Raw genomic sequence first — 24,103 nt, 5'->3', positions numbered from 1 at the left:
GTTATGTCTTCATGTTAAATGGTGGTGCGGTCTCTTGGAAGAGTTCGAAACAGGAGGTTGTTGCGTTATCCACTACAGAGTCGGAGTACATTGCCGCCTCACTGGCAGCTCAGGAAGCTGCATGGATGAAGAAATTCATCGACGACTTAGGAGTGGTCCCTTCCATTCAGGACCCTCTTGAGATCTTTTGTGACAACGAGGGTGCGATTGCTCAAATCAAGGAACCTCGTGCCCATCAAAAGACTCGTCACATTGAGCGGAGATTCAACTACATAAGGGATGAAGTTGAAAAAGGAAAGATATGTATTCGCAAAGTTCATACAGATCATAATGTTGCGGATCCACTCACGAAGCTTTTACATGGGCCAAAACATGAGGGACATGTTTGTGCATTAGGGCTTCGATATTCTAGTGATTGGATATGATCTATTTTAAGCATTGTACCGGAACGAAATTATTCAAACTCATTAATATAACTATGGTGTTAATTTATTTGAGTTAAGTCCCTATTTTGCATATTTCATCCATGAATAAGCAATTATTCTAAATTTCCGTAGTCGATCACATTTGTGGGAACAAGTGTGAGGTTTAGACTATTATGAACTTGGATTGGTATACATTCAGGTTGAATGTAGGGCAAGGTTGCTACCAAGGTTCATAGATATTTGTGGGATACAAATATTGGAAGACCCGCTCTCAAGATTTACTGTATGGAGCCTTTGTGGTTGATCACATGTAATCTTGAGTAAAGGCGAATATCATTGTATCCTCTGACCTGAGATACATATTGGGTCCTGATATTCACCGAGTATTATGCCTTGATTCTTTCCTTCGCTATTCTGAAATATGGTAGTACATAAGGAAGAGCTCAGGTATAATACAAAGTGTGTATCTAGGACGTATGTAGTCAAGATGGAATTTGTCCCTCTTATTCGTTGAGAGTCAGATGTCTAAGGCCTGATAAAGTTAAATCTATAAGAGAGTGGTCACTCTGTATCTCTTGGATTTGACATGACATCTAGGACGAAAGGATAAAATGAAAGAATCACCTAATCATATTCGAGATGGGAACTCGAAAAGGATGATGTTATTGAATGGCACAAAGTCATAACATATTGGGGGTGATGGACGGTCGTTAGGTGGTATCCATCACTTGCATTAATTTCTTATGTTTCTCGTGCAAGTGGGAGATTGAAAGTATTTCGTATGCCCGAGAGACATATTAAATTAATGTGGCTAACATGTTATGATCCAAGTCGGGTCATACCCAATAACAAGCTTACCAACACCTTATATGTATTTAATCTTAACGATTGGGTCGTTAAATAAATACGCGACACTTGAACTTTAGAAAATCGGTTTTCTAAAATATCATCACTTGAGATAAATTATTTGGATAATTTATATTTAATTATTTATAGGTTTAAATAATTATGTTGTGTTATATTTTATAAAATGGTTTATAAAATTATTGCAAGTAACAAATACATATACAAGTTTTATAAAAGTTTATACAAGTTTTATAAAAATTGTATCTTGTATAAAATAATGGGTTAGTGTGGGCAGATTTTGTAGCCCCAAGAAATGCCCTCACATGCTTATTCCTTTGGTATTTTTGAGGCTTCAACTTTCAAGGTCATGATATGAAGTATACCAAGGCATTTTGACTAAGACTTGCATGAAAACACACATAGAACTAGCTTGAAAATTCTGCTCCTTTTTCTCTCTATTCTGGCCGAAATATTTGGCTGTTAGGAGAAGGTTTTTCAAGTCCATTTTCAAGTTAAAATTAAGTGTCAATAAATCCTAACCATAGCATTAGGTGTTGGGTAAAAGTTTGGGGTATTATCTCTTGAGGTTTCATAGTTTTGAGACTCCATTCATCACCATCTTTTGCAAGTTGCTGTCCAGTTTTTGGGTTCAAAGAAAGTGGGTTTGAAGCTAGTTATCAAGGTGATTAAAGTCTAGCCAATACAAGGGTGTGTTGGTACTTTGTCTCATCATCTTCCTCATCATCATTCAAGCAATTTTCAGCCCTTAAACTTAGTTTAAGGAGGTATAAAACACTCTTCCTTTCTTGTTAATTAGTAAGCATTATTTCACAATTTGATCCATGGGGTTTAACTTTAAAATGGTTTAAAGATAAACAAGTTTAATTGGTAATTACACGCTTCCGAATATTATGATTCTTAAAAGGTTTTAAGACTTATCAAACTTGTTAAATCCCAACAATGATCTTACTTGAACTTGTTTTCGTGTCATGATTCTGCTTCAAGAACTTCGAGCCATCCAAGGATCCATTGAAGCTAGATCCATTTTTCTCTTTTCCAGTAGGTTTATCCAAGGAACTTAAGGTAGTAATGATGTTCATAACATCATTCGATTCATACATATAAAGCTATCTTATTCGAAGGTTTAAACTTGTAATCACTAGAACATAGTTTAGTTAATTCTAAACTTGTTCGCAAACAAAAGTTAATCCTTCTAACTTGACTTTTAAAATCAACTAAACACATGTTCTATATCTATATGATATGCTAACTTAATGATTTAAAACCTGGAAACACGAAAAACACCGTAAAACCGGATTTACGCCGTCGTAGTAACACCGCGGGCTGTTTTGGGTTAGTTAATTAAAAACTATGATAAACTTTGATTTAAAAGTTGTTATTCTGAGAAAATGATTTTTATTATTAACAAAAAAACTATATCCAAAAATTATGGTTAAACTCAAAGTGGAAGTATGTTTTCTAAAATGGTCATCTAGACGTCGTTCTTTCGACTGAAATGACTACCTTTACAAAAATGACTTGTAACTTATTTTTTCGACTATAAACCTATACTTTTTCTATTTAGATTCATAAAATAGAGTTCAATATGAAATCATAGCAATTTGATTCACTCAAAACGGATTTAAAATGAAGAAGTTATGGGTAAAACAAGATTGGATAATTTTTCTCATTTTAGCTACGTGAAAATTGGTAACAAATCTATTCCTACCATAACTTAATCAACTTGTATTGTATATTATGTAATCTTGAGATACCATAGACACGTATACAATGTTTCGACCTATCATGTCGACACATCTATATATATTTCGGAACAACCATAGACACTCTATATGTGAATGTTGGAGTTAGCTATACAGGGTTGAGGTTGATTCCAAAATATATATAGTTTGAGTTGTGATCAATACTGAGATACGTATACACTGGGTCGTGGATTGATTCAAGATAATATTTATCGATTTATTTCTATACATCTAACTGTGGACAACTAGTTGTAGGTTACTAACGAGGACAGCTGACTTAATAAACTTAAAATATCAAAATATATTAAAAGTGTTGTAAATATATTTTGAACATACTTTGATATATATGTATATATTGTTATAGGTTCGTGAATCAACCAGTGGCCAAGTCTTACTTCCCGACGAAGTAAAAATCTGTGAAAGTGAGTTATAGTCCCACTTTTAAAATCTAATATTTTTGAGATGAGAATACATGCAGGTTTTAAAAATGATTTACAAAATAGACACAAGTACGTGAAACTACATTCTATGTTTGAATTATCGAAATCGAATATGCCCCTTTTTATTAAGTCTGGTAATCTAAGAATTAGGGAACAGACACCCTAATTGACGCGAATCCTAAAGATAGATCTATCGGGCCCAACAAGCCCCATCCAAAGTACCGGATGCTTTAGTACTTCGAAATTTATATCATATCCGAAGGGTGTCCCGGAATGATGGGGATATTCTTATATATGCATCTTGTTAATGTCGGTTACCAGGTGTTCACCATATGAATGATTTTTATCTCTATGTATGGGATGTGTATTGAAATATGAAATCTTGTGGTCTATTATTATGATTTGATATATATAGGTTAAACCTATAACTCACCAACATTTTTGTTGACGTTTTAAGCATGTTTATTCTCAGGTGATTATTAAGAGCTTCCGCTGTCGCATACTTAAATAAGGACGAGATTTGGAGTCCATGCTTGTATGATATTATGTAAAAACTGCATTCAAGAAACTTATTTTGTTGTAACATATTTGTATTGTAAACAATTATGTAATGGTCGTGTGTAAACAGGATATTTTAGATTATCATTATTTGATAATCTACGTAAAGCTTTTTAAACCTTTATTGATGAAATAAAGGTTATGGTTTGTTTTAAAATGAATGCAGTCTTTGAAAAACGTCTCATATAGAGGTCAAAACCTCGCAACGAAATCAATTAATATGGAACGTTTTTAATCAATAAGAACGGGACATTTCAGTTGGTATCCGAGCGTTGGTCTTAGAGAACCAGAAAATTTGCATTAGTGTGTCTTATCGAGTTTGTTAGGATGCATTAGTGAGTCTGGACTTCGACCGTGTTTTCTTTAAAAATGATTGCTTAACATTTTTGTTGGAAACTATATATTTTTAACATATGAATATTATGTGATATATTAATCTCTTAACGTGTTTGATATTATGTGATAGATGTCTACCTCTAGAACAAGTCCCATTGACTCACCTAATAATAATGAAGAGTTAAATGTAAATTGGAATGATTCGTGGACTGATTCACAAGTTCCCGAAGATGAACCGGAAGAGGAGTCGGAACCGGAAGAAGAATCGGAACCGGAAGAAGAATCGGAACCGGAAGAAGAAATAGAACCGGTGGGGGAAATAATAAAACGGTTAAGTAAAAGAGAATCCTCAACCAACCGACCAAGGTTAATTATGGTCAATGGTGTTTCCGCCAAGGAAGCAAAATATTGGGAGGATTACCAATTCTCCGATGAATCGGATTCCGACGAGAATTCCGATGATGTTATAGAAATTACCCCAACTGAATTTAAAAAGGCAAAAGAAAATAATAAGGGAAAGGGCATAAAAATAGAGAAATCTAATTCTAACCCCGATGAACTTTATATGTATCGTCAACCCCCGAAGTCCTTAAGTTGTAACAATGACCTGGGAACCTCTAAACCACCAGGTTTTTCTAAACCAATGTGGACAACGACGGCTCGTATTAGGGGAACATCATATATCCCTAGAAACTTGGCAAAACGAACCAAAACCGAAGAAGAAGAAACGAGCGAGTCGGAATAAGATAGTTGTATTCGTGTGGTGTAATATATGTAATATAGTGTTCTTATGCTTTATGATATATGTAAAAATTGCTTGTATTAATAAGTATTTTTTTTTATGAATCTAACTCTTGTCTATTTTACAGTTTAAAAACACAAAATGGATAGACAACCCAATATTTTAAGAGACCTACCCGGAGACATGATTGATGAAATCTTGTCTAGAGTCGGCAAGAATTCCTCGGCACAACTATTTAAGGCGAGATCAGTTTGTAAGACATTCGAAGAACGTTCCAAGAATGTCTTGGTTTATAAGAGACTTTCGTTTGAAAGATGGGGGATATCACATTGGGAAACCCGTAAGTTACGATGTGTTTACTTTGACGCATATATTGCGGGGAACCCAAATGCTATTTTACGCAACGGGTTAAGAAATTATTTTGACTCAATATATCCGAATATTGGACTTCGTGATTTAGAAAAAGCGGCTAACATGAAACATAAAGAAGCATGTTATGCTTACGGATTAGTAATGTTCGCTTCTCACCAAAGTGAGAACAAGAACATCGGGCTACAACTATTAAACAAAACGTTTCCAAAAGTGACGGAGTCGGTAATTGGGGTAAGAAATGAGGTTTTTAGATTGTTACGGGACTGTTGGACATTACGTAACCCTCGTCCCTTTGACGATGTTACAACACGCTGTCTTATCAACGGCCATAACGGTTATGTTCCACAAGACCAAGGATGGGAAGTAATCCTAGTAAAACCAGAATGCATGACTTGTTTCTGGATGTATGAATTACGTGTCTTTATTGCCTTTGCTGAACGACTTGTGTACTAGCTAGAATTATCTTCACAACCATCTTGTATCAAAATTATTGTGTGCTATATTTCATGCTATATGTAAAATAAGCGGTATTGTAAGTTTGTAAAATATTGTGTAAAAGTTTGAACGCGAAATATTATTATAATCAGTTTTTCATATAGAATTGTAGTAGTTGAATTGTATATTAGCTACTAAGTATGAACTTAACGGGTAGGTACTACCCGAATTTAAACTTATAAAACGCTAATATGAAGAAAAAGCTTTTATAAATGAGTTCATATTATGCTACGAAATACTATTGACTACTCTTAATATTGTGTATGATTAACTTGTTCATTTGACTATTTTGAAGGAAATGGCACCGACTACTCGACACACCTTGAATATGAGCCAAGAGGAATTTCGTGCCTTTCTTGCTTCAAACATAGCCGCAGTACAGGCTGCGCTACATACCAACAATAACCTTGGATCTAGCAGTACATGAAATCGTGTAGGATGCACCTACAAAGAATTCACTGCCTGCAAACCTTTGGAATTTGATGGAACCGAAGGACCGATCGGATTGAAACGGTGGACCGAGAAGGTCGAATCGGTGTTTGCCATAAGTAAGTGTACTGAAGAGGACAAAGTGAAGTACGCTACGCATACCTTCACAGGTTCTGCGTTAACATGGTGGAATACCTATCTAGAGCAAGTGGGACAAGACGATGCGTACGCACTACCGTGGTCAGCATTCAAGCACTTGATGAACGAGAAGTACCGTCCCAGAACCGAGGTCAATAAGCTCAAGACAGAACTTAGAGGGTTACGAACCCAAGGATTTGATATTACCACGTACGAAAGACGATTCACAGAATTGTGCCTATTGTTTCCGGGAGCATTCGAAGATGAGGAAGAGAAGATCGACGCGTTTGTGAAAGGATTACCGGAAAGAATCCAAGAAGATATAAGTTCACACGAGCCCGCCTCCATACAACAGGCATGTAGAATGGCTCACAAACTAGTGAACCAGATTGAAGAAAGAATTAAAGAACAGACTGCTGAAGAGGCCAATGTGAAGCAAGTCAAAAGAAAGTGGGAGGAAAATGGTGATAAGAATCACCAATACAACAACAACAACAACAACAACAACAACAACAACAACAGCAACTACAACAATCATTCCAACAACAATAATAACCGCAACAACAACAACAACAACAATCAGAAGCAGCTATGCCAAAGGTGTGAAAAGTATCACTCGGGGTTCTGCACCAAATTTTGCAACAAGTGTAAAAGAAATGGTCATAGCGCGGCGAAGTGTGAGGTCTACGGACCAGGGGTTAATAGAACGAAAGGAACAAATGGTGTCGGAACGAGTAATGGCGGATCAAGTAGTGTCGGAGCAAGCTATGCCAATGTAGTTTGTTATAAATGTGGAAAACCGGGCCACATTATTAGAAATTGCCCGAACCAGGAGAACACGAATGGACAAGGCCGCGGAAGAGTTTTCAATATTAATGCGGCAGAGGCACAGGAAGACCCGGAGCTTGTTACGGGTACGTTTCTTATTGACAATAAATCTGCTTACGTTTTATTTGATTCGGGTGCGGATAGAAGCTATATGAGTAGAGATTTTTGTGCTAAATTAAGTTGCCCATTGACGCCTTTGGATAGTAAATTTTTACTCGAATTAGCAAATGGTAAATTAATTTCAGCAGATAATATATGTCAGAATCGAGAAATTAAACTGGTTAGCGAAACATTTAAGATTGATTTGATACCAGTAGAGTTAGGGAGTTTTGATGTGATAATCGATATGGACTGGTTGAAAGAAGTGAAAGCAGAGATCGTCTGTTACAAAAATGCAATTCGCATTATACGAGAAAAAGGAAAACCCTTAATGGTGTACGGAGAAAAGGGCAACACGAAGCTACATCTTATTAGTAATTTGAAGGCACAAAAACTAATAAGAAAAGGTTGCTATGCTGTTCTAGCACACGTCGAGAAAGTACAAACTGAAGAAAAGAGCATCAATGATGTTCCCATTGCAAAAGAATTTCCCGATGTATTTCCGAAAGAATTACCGGGATTACCCCCACATCGATCCGTTGAATTTCAAATAGATCTTGTACCAGGAGCTGCACCAATAGCTCGTGCTCCTTACAGACTCGGACCCAGCGAGATGAAAGAACTGCAAAGCCAATTACAAGAACTTTTAGAGCGTGGTTTCATTCGACCAAGCACATCACCGTGGGGAGCTCCTGTTTTGTTTGTCAAGAAGAAAGATGGTACATTCAGGTTGTGTATCGACTACCGAGAGTTGAACAAACTTACCATCAAGAACCGCTACCCACTACCGAGAATCGACGACTTATTTGATCAACTACAAGGCTCGTCTGTTTATTCAAAGATTGACTTACGTTCCGGGTATCATCAAATGCGGGTGAAAGAAGATGATATTCCAAAGACTGCTTTCAGAACACGTTACGGTCATTACGAGTTTATGGTCATGCCGTTTGGTTTAACTAATGCACCAGCTGTGTTCATGGACCTTATTAACCGAGTGTGTGGACCATACCTTGACAAGTTTGTCATTGTTTTCATTGATGACATACTTATTTACTCAAAGAATGACCAAGAACACGGTGAACATTTGAGAAAGGTGTTAGAAGTATTGAGGAAGGAAGAATTGTACGCTAAGTTTTCAAAGTGTGCATTTTGGTTGGAAGAAGTTCAATTCCTCGGTCACATAGTGAACAAAGAAGGTATTAAGGTGGATCCGGCAAAGATAGAAACTGTTGAAAAGTGGGAAACCCCGAAAACTCCGAAACACATACGCCAGTTTTTAGGACTAGCTGGTTACTACAGAAGGTTCATCCAAGACTTTTCCAGAATAGCAAAACCCTTGACTGCATTAACGCATAAAGGGAAGAAATTTGAATGGAATGATGAACAAGAGAAAGCGTTTCAGTTATTGAAGAAAAAGCTAACTACGGCACCTATATTGTCATTGCCTGAAGGGAATGATGATTTTGTGATTTATTGTGACGCATCAAAGCAAGGTCTCGGTTGTGTATTAATGCAACGAACGAAGGTGATTACTTATGCGTCTAGACAATTGAAGATTCACGAACAAAATTATACGACGCATGATTTGGAATTAGGCGCGGTTGTTTTTGCATTAAAGACTTGGAGGCACTACTTATATGGGGTCAAAAGTATTATATATACCGACCACAAAAGTCTTCAACACATATTTAATCAGAAACAACTGAATATGAGGCAGGGTAGGTGGATTGAATTGTTGAATGATTACGACTTTGAGATTCGTTACCACCCGGGGAAGGCAAATGTGGTAGCCGATGCCTTGAGCAGGAAGGACAGAGAACCCATTCGAGTAAAATCTATGAATATAATGATTCATAATAACCTTACTACTCAAATAAAGGAGGCGCAACAAGGAGTTTTAAAAGAGGGAAATTTAAAGGATGAAATACCCAAAGGATCGGAGAAGCATCTTAATATTCGGGAAGACGGAACCCGGTATAGGGCTGAAAGGATTTGGGTACCAAAATTTGGAGATATGAGAGAAATGGTACTTAGAGAAGCTCATAAAACCAGATACTCAATACATCCTGGAACGGGGAAGATGTACAAGGATCTCAAGAAACATTTTTGGTGGCCGGGTATGAAAGCCGATGTTGCTAAATACGTAGGAGAATGTTTGATGTGTTCTAAGGTTAAAGCTGAGCATCAGAAACCATCAGGTCTACTTCAACAACCCGAAATCCCGGAATGGAAATGGGAAAACATTACCATGGATTTCATCACTAAATTGCCAAGGACTGCAAGTGGTTTTGATACTATTTGGGTAATAGTTGATCGTCTCACCAAATCAGCACACTTCCTGCCAATAAGAGAAGATGACAAGATGGAGAAGTTAGCACGACTGTATTTGAAGGAAGTCGTCTCCAGACATGGAATACCAATCTCTATTATCTCTGATAGGGATGGCAGATTTATTTCAAGATTCTGGCAGACATTACAGCAAGCATTAGGAACTCGTCTAGACATGAGTACTGCCTATCATCCACAAACTGATGGGCAGAGCGAAAGAACGATACAAACGCTTGAAGACATGCTACGAGCATGTGTTATTGATTTCGGAAACAGTTGGGATCGACATCTACCGTTAGCAGAATTTTCCTACAACAACAGCTACCATTCAAGCATTGAGATGGCGCCGTTTGAAGCACTTTATGGTAGAAAGTGCAGGTCTCCGATTTGTTGGAGTGAAGTGGGGGATAGACAGATTACGGGTCCGGAGATTATACAAGAAACTACCGAGAAGATCATCCAAATTCAACAACGGTTGAAAACCGCCCAAAGTCGACAAAAGAGCTACGCTGACATTAAAAGAAAAGATATAGAATTTGAAATTGGAGAGATGGTCATGCTAAAAAGTTGCACCTTGGAAAGGCGTTGTTCGATTTGGTAAACGAGGGAAATTAAATCCAAGGTATATTGGACCATTCAAGATTATTGATCGTGTCGGACCAGTAGCTTACCGACTAGAGTTACCTCAACAACTCGCGGCTGTACATAACACTTTCCACGTCTCGAATTTGAAGAAATGTTTTGCTAAAGAAGATCTCACTATTCCGTTAGATGAAATCCAAATCAACGAAAAACTTCAATTCATCGAAGAACCCGTCGAAATAATGGATCATGAGGTTAAAAGACTTAAGCAAAACAAGATACCAATTGTTAAGGTTCGATGGAATGCTTGTAGAGGACCCGAGTTCACCTGGGAGCGTGAAGATCAGATGAAGAAGAAATACCCGCATCTATTTCCAGAAGATTCGTCAACACCTTCAACAGCCTAAAATTTCGGGACGAAATTTATTTAACGGGTAGGTACTGTAGTGACCCGAACTTTTCCATGTTTATATATATTAATTGAGATTGATATTTACATGATTAAATGTTTCCAACATGTTAAGCAATCAAACTTGTTAAGACTTGATTAATTGAAATATGTTTCATATAGACAATTGACCACCCAAGTTGACCGGTGATTCACGAACGTTAAAACTTGTAAAACTATATGATGACATATATATGGATATATATATAGTTAACATGATACTATGATAAGTAAACATATCATTAAGTATATTAACAATGAACTACATATGTAAAAACAAGACTACTAACTTAATGATTTTTAAACGAGACATATATGTAACGATTATCGTTGTAAAGACATTTAATGTATATATATCATATTAAGAGATATTCATACATGATAATATAATAATTTAAAATCTCATTTGATATTATAAACATTGGGTTAACAACATTTAACAAGATCGTTAACCTAAAGGTTTCAAAACAACACTTACATGTAACGACTAACGATGACTTAACGACTCAGTTAAAATGTATATACATGTAGTGTTTTAATATGTATTTATACACTTTTGAAAGACTTCAATACACTTATCAAAATACTTCTAATTAACAAAAATGCTTACAATTACATCCTCGTTCAGTTTCATCAACAATTCTACTCGTATGCACCCGTATTCGTGCTCGTACAATACACAGCTTTTAGATGTATGTACTATTGGTATATACACTCCAATTATCAGCTCTTAGCAGCCCATGTGATTCACCTAACACATGTGGGAACCATCATTTAGCAACTAGCATGAAATATCTCATAAAATTACAAAAATATGAGTAATCATTCATGACTTATTTACATGAAAACAAAATTACATATCCTTTATATCTAATCCATACACCAACGACCAAAAACACCTACAAACACTTTCATTCTTCAATTTTCTTCATCTAATTGATCTCTCTCAAGTTCTATCTTCAAGTTCTAAGTGTTCTTCATAAATTCCAAAAGTTCTAGTTTCATAAAATCAAGAATACTTTCAAGTTTGCTAGCTCACTTCCAATCTTGTAAGGTGATCATCCAACCTCAAGAAATCTTTGTTTCTTACAGTAGGTTATCATTCTAATACAAGGTAATAATCATATTCAAACTTTGGTTCAATTTCTATAACTATAACAATCTTATTTCAAGTGATGATCTTACTTGAACTTGTTTTCGTGTCATGATTCTGCTTCAAGAACTTCGAGCCATCCAAGGATCCATTGAAGCTAGATCCATTTTTCTCTTTTCCAGTAGGTTTATCCAAGGAACTTAAGGTAGTAATGATGTTCATAACATCATTCGATTCATACATATAAAGCTATCTTATTCGAAGGTTTAAACTTGTAATCACTAGAACATAGTTTAGTTAATTCTAAACTTGTTCGCAAACAAAAGTTAATCCTTCAAACTTGACTTTTAAAATCAACTAAACACATGTTCTATATCTATATGATATGCTAACTTAATGATTTAAAACCTGGAAACACGAAAAACACCGTAAAACCGGATTTACGCCGTCGTAGTAACACCGCGGGCTGTTTTGGGTTAGTTAATTAAAAACTATGATAAACTTTGATTTAAAAGTTGTTATTCTGAGAAAATGATTTTTATTATTAACAAAAAAACTATATCCAAAAATTATGGTTAAACTCAAAGTGGAAGTATGTTTTCTAAAATGGTCATCTAGACGTCGTTCTTTCGACTGAAATGACTACCTTTACAAAAATGACTTGTAACTTATTTTTTCGACTATAAACCTATACTTTTTCTATTTAGATTCATAAAATAGAGTTCAATATGAAATCATAGCAATTTGATTCACTCAAAACGGATTTAAAATGAAGAAGTTATGGGTAAAACAAGATTGGATAATTTTTCTCATTTTAGCTACGTGAAAATTGGTAACAAATCTATTCCTACCATAACTTAATCAACTTGTATTGTATATTATGTAATCTTGAGATACCATAGACACGTATACAATGTTTCGACCTATCATGTCGACACATCTATATATATTTCGGAACAACCATAGACACTCTATATGTGAATGTTGGAGTTAGCTATACAGGGTTGAGGTTGATTCCAAAATATATATAGTTTGAGTTGTGATCAATACTGAGATACGTATACACTGGGTCGTGGATTGATTCAAGATAATATTTATCGATTTATTTCTATACATCTAACTGTGGACAACTAGTTGTAGGTTACTAACGAGGACAGCTGACTTAATAAACTTAAAATATCAAAATATATTAAAAGTGTTGTAAATATATTTTGAACATACTTTGATATATATGTATATATTGTTATAGGTTCGTGAATCAACCAGTGGCCAAGTCTTACTTCCCGACGAAGTAAAAATCTGTGAAAGTGAGTTATAGTCCCACTTTTAAAATCTAATATTTTTGGGATGAGAATACATGCAGGTTTTAAAAATGATTTACAAAATAGACACAAGTACGTGAAACTACATTCTATGGTTGAATTATCGAAATCGAATATGCCCCTTTTTATTAAGTCTGGTAATCTAAGAATTAGGGAACAGACACCCTAATTGACGCGAATCCTAAAGATAGATCTATCGGGCCCAACAAGCCCCATCCAAAGTACCGGATGCTTTAGTACTTCGAAATTTATATCATATCCGAAGGGTGTCCCGGAATGATGGGGATATTCTTATATATGCATCTTGTTAATGTCGGTTACCAGGTGTTCACCATATGAATGATTTTTATCTCTATGTATGGGATGTGTATTGAAATATGAAATCTTGTGGTCTATTATTATGATTTGATATATATAGGTTAAACCTATAACTCACCAACATTTTTGTTGACGTTTTAAGCATGTTTATTCTCAGGTGATTATTAAGAGCTTCCGCTGTCGCATACTTAAATAAGGACGAGATTTGGAGTCCATGCTTGTATGATATTATGTAAAAACTGCATTCAAGAAACTTATTTTGTTGTAACATATTTGTATTGTAAACCATTATGTAATGGTCGTGTGTAAACAGGATATTTTAGATTATCATTATTTGATAATCTACGTAAAGCTTTTTAAACCTTTATTGATGAAATAAAGGTTATGGTTTGTTTTAAAATGAATGCAGTCTTTGAAAAACGTCTCATATAGAGGTCAAAACCTCGCAACGAAATCAATTAATATGGAACGTTTTTAATCAATAAGAACGGGACATTTCAGACGATACATATAAAGTTCATCGGGGTTGGAATTAGATTTCTCTATTTTTATGCCCTTTCCCTTATTATTTTCTTTTGCCTTTTTAAATTCAGTTGGGGTAATTTCTATAACATCATCGGAATTCTCGTCGGAATCCGATTCATCGGAGAATTGGTAATCCTCCCAATATTTTGCTTCCTTGGCGGAAACACCATTGACCATAATTAACCTTGGTTGGTTGGTTGAGGATTTTCTTTTACTTAACCGTTTTATTATTTCCCCCACCGGTTCTATTTCTTCATCCAGTTCCGATTCTTCTTCCGGTTTCGATTCTTCTTCCGGTTCCGACTCTTCTTCCGGTTCCTCTTCGGGAACTTGTGAATCAGTCCACAAATCATTCCAATTTACATTTGACTCTTCATTATTATTAGGTGAGTCAATGGGACTTGTTCTAGAGGTAGACATCTATCACATAATATCAAACGCGTTAAGAGATTAATATATCACATAATATTCACATGTTAAAAATATATAGTTTCCAACAAAATTTGTTAAGCAATCATTTTTCAAGTAAACACGGTCGAAGTCCAGACTCACTAATGCATCCTAACAAACTCGATAAGACACACTAATGCAAAATTCTGGTTCTCTAAGTCCAACGCTCTGATACCAACTGAAATGTCCCGTTCTTATTGATTAAAAACGTTCCATATTAATTGATTTCGTTGCGAGGTTTTGACCTCTATATGAGACGTTTTTCAAAGACTGCATTCATTTTTAAAACAAACCATAACCTTTATTTCATAAATAAAGGTTTAAAAAGCTTTACGTAGATTATCAAATAATGATAATCTAAAATATCCTGTTTACACACGACCATTACATAATGGTTTACAATACAAATATGTTACATCGAAATCAGTTTCTTGAATGCAGTTTTTACACAATATCATACAAACATGGACTCCAAATCTTGTCCTTATTTTAGTATGCAACAGCGGAAGCTCTTAATATTCACCTGAGAATAAACATGCTTTAAACGTCAACAAAAATGTTGGTGAGTTATAGGTTTAACCTATATATATCAAATCGTAACAATAGACCACAAGATTTCATATTTCAATACACATCCCATACATAGAGATAAAAATCATTCATATGGTGAACACCTAGTAACCGACAATAACAAGATGCATATATAAGAATATCCCCATCAATCCGGGACACCCTTCGGATACGATATAAATTTCGAAGTACTAAAGCATCCGGTACTTTGGATGGGGTTTGTTAGGCCCAATAGATCTATCTTTAGGATTCGCGTCAATTAGGGTGTCTGTTCCCTAATTCTATAATTCTTAGATTACCAGACTTAATAAAAAGGGGCATATTCGATTTCGATAATTCAACCATAGAATGTAGTTTCACGTACTTGTGTCTATTTTGTAAATCATTTATAAAACCTGCATGTATTCTCATCCCAAAAATATTAGATTTTAAAAGTGGGACTATAACTCACTTTCACAGATTTTTACTTCGTCGGGAAGTAAGACTTGGCCACTGGTTGATTCACGAACCTATAACAATATATACATATATATCAAAGTATGTTCAAAATATATTTACAACACTTTTAATATATTTTGATGTTTTAAGTTTATTAAGTCAGCTGTCCTCGTTAGTAACCTACAACTAGTTGTCCACAGTTAGATGTACAGAAATAAATCGATAAATATTATCTTGAATCAATCCACGACCCAGTGTATACGTATTTCAGTATTGATCACAACTCAAACTATATATATTTTGGAATCAACCTCAACCCTGTATAACTAACTCCAACATTCACATATAGAGTGTCTATGGTTGTTCCGAAATATATATAGATGTGTCGAAATGATAGGTCGAAACATTGTATACGTGTCTATGGTATCTCAAGATTACATAATATACAATACAAGTTGATTAAGTTATGGTTGTAATAGATTTGTTACTAATTTTCACGTAGCTAAAATGAGAAAAATTATCCAATCTTGTTTTACCCATAACTTCTTCATTTTAAATCCGTTTTGAGTGAATCAAATTGCTATGGTTTCATATTGAACTCTATTTTATGAATCTAAATAGAAAAGTATAGGTTTATAGTCGGAAAAATAAGTTACAAGTCGTTTTTGTAAAGGTAGTCATTTCAGTCGAAAGAACGACGTCTAGATGACTATTTTAGAAAACATACTTCCACTTTGAGTTTAACCATAATTTTTGGATATAGTTTCATGTTCATAATAAAAATCATTTTCCCAGAATAACAACTTTTAAATCAAAGTTTATCATAGTTTTTAATTAACTAACCCAAAACAGCCCGCGGTGTTACTACGACGGCGTAAATCCGGTTTTACGGTGTTTTTCGTGTTTCCAGGTTTTAAATCATTAAGTTAGCATATCATATAGATATATAACATGTGTTTAGTTGATTTTAAAAGTCAAGTTAGAAGGATTAACTTTTATTTGCGAACAAGTTTAGAATTAACTAAACTATGTTCTAGTGATTACAAGTTTAAACCTTCGAATAAGATAGCTTTATATGTATGAATCGAATGATGTTATGAACATCATTACTACCTTAAGTTCCTTGGATAAACCTACTGGAAAAGAGAAAAGTGGATCTAGCTTCAATGGATCCTTGGATGGCTCGAAGTTCTTGAAGCAGAATCATGACACAAAAACAAGTTCAAGTAAGATCATCACTTGAAATAAGATTGTTATAGTTATAGAAATTGAACCAAAGTTTGAATATGATTATTACCTTGTATTAGAATGATAACCTACTGTAAGAAACAAAGATTTCTTGAGGTTGGATGATCACCTTACAAGATTGGAAGTGAGCTAGCAAACTTGAAAGTATTCTTGATTTTATGAAACTAGAACTTTTGGAATTTATGAAGAACACTTAGAACTTGAAGATAGAACTTGAGAGAGATCAATTAGATGAATAAAATTGAAGAATGAAAGTGTTTGTAGGTGTTTTTGGTCGTTGGTGTATGGATTAGATATAAAGGATATGTAATTTTGTTTTCATGTAAATAAGTCATGAATGATTACTCATATTTTTGTAATTTTATGAGATATTTCATGCTAGTTGCCAAATGATGGTTCCTACATGTGTTAGGTGACTCACATGGGCTGCTAAGAGCTGATCATTGGAGTGTATATACCAATAGTACATACATCTAAAAGCTGTGTATTGTACGAGTACGAATACGGGTGCATACGAGTAGAATTGTTGATGAAACTGAATGAGGATGTAATTGTAAGCATTTTTGTTAAGTAGAAGTATTTTGATAAGTGTCTTGAAGTCTTTCAAAAGTGTATGAATACATATTAAAACACTACATGTATATACATTTTAACTGAGTCGTTAAGTCATCGTTAGTCGTTACATGTAAATGTTGTTTTGAAACCTTTAGGTTAACGATCTTGTTGAATGTTGTTAACCCATTGTTTATTATAACAAATGAGATATTAAATTGTTATATTATCATGATATTATGATATATAATATATCTCATTATGATGTATATACAGTTAAATGTCGTTACAACGATAATCGTTACATATATGTCTCGTTTCGAAATCATTAAGTTAGTAGTCTTATTTTTTACATATGTATTTCATTGTTAATACACTTAATAATATATTTACTTATCATTTAACATAATTAACCAAGTGTATCAATATCTTAATATGATTCATATGTACCTAGTAAGACGTTGTTATAACGATAATCGTTATATATATCGTTTTCGAGTTTCTTAAATTAATAGTCTCATTTTTATGTATATAACTCATTGTTAAAATACCTAATGAGATACATACTTATATTAAAAACATGTTAACTATATATATAACCACATATATGTCATCGTATAGTTTTTACAAGTTTTAACGTTCGTGAATCACCGGTCAACTTGGGTGGTCAATTGTCTATATGAAACATATTTCAATTAATCAAGTCTTAACAAGTTTGATTGCTTAACATGTTGGAAACATTTAATCATGTAAATATCAATCTCAATTAATATATATAAACATGGAAAAGTTCGGGTCACTACACCTTTTGGTTGACACTTTAAAGCATGTTTATTCTCAGGTATTAAAGAAATCTTCCGCTGTGCATTAGCTCATTTTAAGGATATTACTTGGAGTCATTCATGGCATATTTTGAAAGACGTTGCATTCGAGTTATTGAGTTCATCAAGATTATTATTAAGCCAATTATAGTTGGATGTATTATGAAATGGTGTGCATGCCGTCAACTTTCGTTGTAAAGAAAGTTTGTCTTTTAAAAACGAATGCAATGTTTGTAAAATGTATCATATAGAGGTCAAATACCTCGCGATGTAATCAACTATTGTGAATCGTTTATAATGTATATGAACGGGTCCTTTCAGTTGGTATCAGAGCGGTGGTCTTAGCGAACCAGGTCTGCATTAGTGTGTCTAACTGATAGTCGTTAGGATGCATTAGTGAGTCTGGACTTCGACCGTGTCTGCATGTCAAAAGTTTTGATCATCATTTTTGTCAAAAATTACCTGCTTATCATTCTTAGTCTAGACACATCTTATTGCAATGATTGCATGAATAGTGTATAGACAAAATTCATATCTTAGCGTATCTGTTACTGTAAACTTTGCCTGACATATTCCGAAAATTCCTCCGTAATCTACGAAACCTTTTGCTCTATATAATTAGAATACCACCCGATAGCTGAAAAATCATTTCATATCGAAAAATTCTGTATTCAATCGTAGAAAATGGAATTTTTCATTAGTTCAAGTCCCTCAGATTCCGAAATGGAATCCCACTCAAGTTCCGAAAGCAGTGTGACCGGAATGGATCAACCAATTAGTCATCATCTATTCTGGATGAATTGGGGATGGGTTCGTAGCCTCCTTAATCATTGGAGACAAGAAGAAGGTGATCCCTTCCATCCACCACATTGTCCTCTTGGCGAAGAACCTGAAGCACTTACCGGCGAACCTATCCGAAACACCATTTTCTCTCTTATTTCTAGAGTATCTCGTCACGATTACATACTACACCAAATTCTAGATTTTATTTATCCGCTCGTCCGAACCGACAATCACCCCGGTGTAATAGAAGAAGTCAACGAGCTTCGCGCTCGGGTAGTGGCTTTGGAGAATATGGTGCAAAGGTTACAAACACCAGCAGCAGCACCAGCAGCATAAACAGTACCACCATCAGTAACACCAACAGTACCATCACCAACACCAACAACAACATCCACATCCCACACCACAACATCACAATCTGTATCTCAAACATCAACGTCATACGCCCTGTAAATATCCAGGAATATCAACAACAACAAACGATGAAGTATTAATTCATAAACTTCATTGAAGAGATATCTCTGCGACAGTTATGTAATCTCCAAAATCTTAGAGAATATTTAATTCTGACAGTAAATCGGATGAGTGAACGGAGATGTAGAGTAGAAACTTTGATCGAAAATGGTGTACGATTTACAAGCTAGAATTGTTTTCCCAACAGCATCAACAGGACCGTAGGATCATCAACACAGTCAGTGCCGTCAGTATTGTCAGAATCAACAGCACCTGTAACATCACAAACTCTGTCAGTTCAAGAATCATTGTGGACATCATTACGAATCAACAACAAATATATTGTATCAACGAGTTATGAAGTATTAACTCATTTCCAATCGAAAGATTTATATGTATATTTTATATGTATAAATTTTTAAACCATAATAAATCTTCCCGTACTAAGCTATTATGTGTGAATCTTAACTACTCAGTTAATTCATATTACAAATATGCAATGATGTACGTCCTTCGTCCGCAACTTAACCATCGTTAATTACAATCTCTGTCTCAATTCAATAAAATTCCAATTCATAATAAATCAAGTGTATTATTCGAATATATGTTTGATTTTACACTTTCATCATCGATGTACTTGAAACTTTTCAAATAACATCATTCGTACCTTGCGAAGTTCACAAGAGTTTCACGAAAACCAACAAATAACAAAGTAATGATTCATAATTTCAATATTATTGAAGAAATACTTATGCAATTTATAAAGTTTTAGGGATTACTCAATTCTAGTTCCAACCATAAAACAAATGAGTTTAATTTAATTTTAACTCATTAAATCTATATTACATCTAAAGAAAATATACACATATATTTTCATAAAGACTGTAATAAACTTCTTTTGTACAAAATATTAATTGTGAAAAAAAAATTTAACGGGTAGGTAATACCCGAGAGATATATAAATTCACAATTAATATATTAAATTTTTCGAAACTGATTCAGCAATCATCAACTATACTCCCTACTTTCACAACAATATCCATTCTTTCATATAAATCAAAACAATCATACTCATTCAAATTCAATTACATATTTTGATTTTGAAATCGCATAATTCAATTCAAAACATAACCAGTATCATCACTCTTAGATTCCTATATCTTTCAAAGCTATACTTTGACTTCAAAACTGTGTTAGAACATCATATGTATTAACGATTACAATATGTGCTCAAACCCTTCGAAATTCCTGAAGACACTTCAACTAAGGAACAATCGAGATGATGATCCAACCACATGTTACCCACAGTTATATACCTGAAAAACTCTCAAAACCCAAGTCATAGTTCGATACATATCCGTGTCAGACCCTTTGGCATTTACTAGCTAAAATAACTTTTCAATTCCATTTCAAAATAGACAGTTTTGTCACAGCTCCAGCAAATCAACTTAACAGTCTTATTATAACCTCGATAGATACGTTTCCCTTTCGCCAACGTTACCGGGGAATCGTTTATATTCACCACATTAGCAATAAACTTACCAACAACTTCACTGATCTTTGACTTTCCAAAAAAAAATATTATAATTATCGAAACCCTATCATATATTCATTCGTACCTTATAACAAGAATTGCCATACAAATTATTGAGAATCAGCAATCAGTATTTTGAAACCTCGCAGCATGTCTACATCAACAATTACATATACACACAACGTCTACCTCCAAGACTTACATTCTTTGAATGAGAAATTTCTGAAAAAACACCCTAAACTGCGAACCAGTTCTCGAAATTTTGAAAAATGCTGATGAAGCAACAAAAACTGTAAACGACCTTAACAGTAAAAAGTTGGATGATAAAGGATAGTATATTGGCAAAGCTCGGAAAAAGAGAAGCTTTGGAACAAGAAAACGGATTGAGCAAAGTATGAAGGAGGCTGTGGACAAATCACAAAGGCTGAACCTGCCTTCAAAGAATCTAAAGGATTCAGTACTTGCTGAAGTAATTAACGAATATCTTGCTCCTAACTCTAAACCCCTGCGGACAATATCCTTCATCATCCTCTGATATTAGACATTCTAAGATATCATCGTATCTTTCATTATAAATATCATCCATACTTCTGAAGATATTTTTATAATTATTCTTATCTGAAATCATTTACCTCTTCGCGCTATCTTTATTATATCATAAAAGAAACTATTTTAGTTTCTAAATTCTGAAACATTTGAGTTTAAAATAGGAATATTCTTGAAGAAGTGTTGGGAGCTGAAGCATGAGTTAGTATAATATAATGACACTTGATCAACGTGATTATATTACAGTAATTCATGCTAAGTTTCTAAATAGAACATGATGATTCACAGATCATAACGTCATCATGTGCTATGCTACACGACTCTTGTATTCTCTTTGATCTCTAAATATCAAATAAATATTTCTTGATGATTAGGCCTTTTCCGAGGTATTATGGTAATTTGACAAGTCAAGATCGTGCCATTACAATTTCCTTCCTAGAACATTAACAATGTTCATTCCGAAATTTATATCTGCGAATTCTGGACCATTACAAGCGGTGCTTAATCGTAAGAAGAAGAAACGAAAGTCCAAATCTCCGAACTAGAAATGGGAGTATAAATCATATCAAATAGAAGAGAGCATTAACTGTGGATAACAATGATTATAGAAGAAGCAAGGACTTTGAAATATAAGGGAAGATATAAAACCCAACAACAACCCAGAAATCACAAACCGTATATATCATTGCATATAGCAATATAAAGACACGGGAGAACTAAAAACACTATAAAACCAAGAGTATAGTAGAAGTAAATAGATTTTTCCGGAGGCAGATAAAAAAGAAGAGCTACAGATATGAAAGTGAGGAGTATATCAAGAATCAGCACTGGATGAAGCATATTGACAAATACTTTAAAATATGAGTTGAGAAGGTGTGAGTTGTAAGAAAACAAATGAGGTGGATTTATAGTGAAATATCCGACAGAGAAATCAAAATGGATTATCGCATTAATTCGAAGAGGATCATCATTTTCTTAATCGCCGAATAATCAAATCCAATATAGATTACAAAGATTTTCTTTTCGGAGATCAATCATGATGACGTCAAAAGATACGACGAATCACTATTATCTTATTTCATTCATTTACGATAACTTCACTCACACGCTTCTAGTAATCGAATTATTTTATCCATGCTTCTTGAACATGATAAAACTCTATAATCGTTATAATAACATTCTCATTATTAGTCATGACGACCTCTATCAAATTTCGGGGACGAAATTTCTTTAACGGGTAGGTACTGTGACGACCCGGAAATTTCCGACCAAATTTAAACTTTAATCCTTATATTATTCCGACACGATAAGCAAAGTTTGTTAAGTTAAATCTATAGAATTTTAAACTGTGTTCATACATTCATTATAACCTCGACCAAATTCCGACGATTCACGAACCGTTATATATAAATAGATATGTATATGTATATATATATATATATATATATTATAACTTGAGAATATTAATAAAGTATTAAATGTATAATACTTTACACAAACGTATTTGTTTCAATATGATTTTTGATGAAATTAAAAAATATATATATTAAATGATTGAATTATCAGAAACATTGAATTATGATTACAAGTCTCTGTTGAAAGGTCCACAATGATTTGAGAAAAGCTATTCCTCTTAACGATATTCAGAATAATTTGTAAAGCTATTTACGAAAGTTAGACAAAAGTTAGTGGAGAATTGGTTTCCATAATATTCTATTAATCTATTTTCAAACGTACAAAGACGTTTTCAGTTTAAAAAGAACTTTATTATTAAAACGTATATAACTTTTTTAAATATCTAAAATCACTTTTTACAACTCATCACTTAACCAGTATAATAAATATAACGATATTTATATTTTATTTCATTAAATATATATAACGATTTAAATTAATATTATATATATTTATACGCGTATTATATATATATAGTTTTTATACTTTTACTATACTTTAACTTTACCTTTACTTTACTTTTACTTTACTTTAACTTTAATAATTCACTTTAATAATTTACTTTAATAATTCATACTTTAATAATTCATTTTAATAATTCATACTTTAATAATTTACTTTAATAATTCATACTTTAATAATTCACTTTAATAATTCATACTTTAATAATTCATACTTTAATAATTCACTTTAATAATTCAAAAATCTATTATAAATAGAATTCAATAGGTTTCATTATTTCATAGAAACTTGAAAATATATTTATCTAAACTCTCTCAATCGATTTATATATATATATATATATATATATATATATATATATATATATATATATATATATATATATATATATATATATATATATTTGCTCTGTATTATTTCAAGATATTATTAGTATACATAAAATATTACGACGGAGTGCTGTCCGAGTGATTTCAAAATAGTTTTTTTGAATGAGTCGAAGCTAAGGAAATTATGGGTTATAGCTATGGAGGTGATGGGTATGGTTCATGGGTATGCTCGTGAGGTCAATCTAGTGTTTATCATCTCCGTTGCGTCTACGTACTTTCCTGCAATATTGAATCTCAATATTGATACGTTCGTGAATCCGAGGCCAACCTTACACTTGTTAAATGACGTTATATGTATTTTTACTATGAAATACA

This window comes from Rutidosis leptorrhynchoides, chromosome 7 (genome assembly GCF_046630445.1).
Source record: "Rutidosis leptorrhynchoides isolate AG116_Rl617_1_P2 chromosome 7, CSIRO_AGI_Rlap_v1, whole genome shotgun sequence".
NCBI lineage: Eukaryota > Viridiplantae > Streptophyta > Magnoliopsida > Asterales > Asteraceae > Rutidosis > Rutidosis leptorrhynchoides.
The sequence above is the reverse complement of the archived record's forward strand: the minus strand, read 5'-3'. Positions refer to the sequence as shown.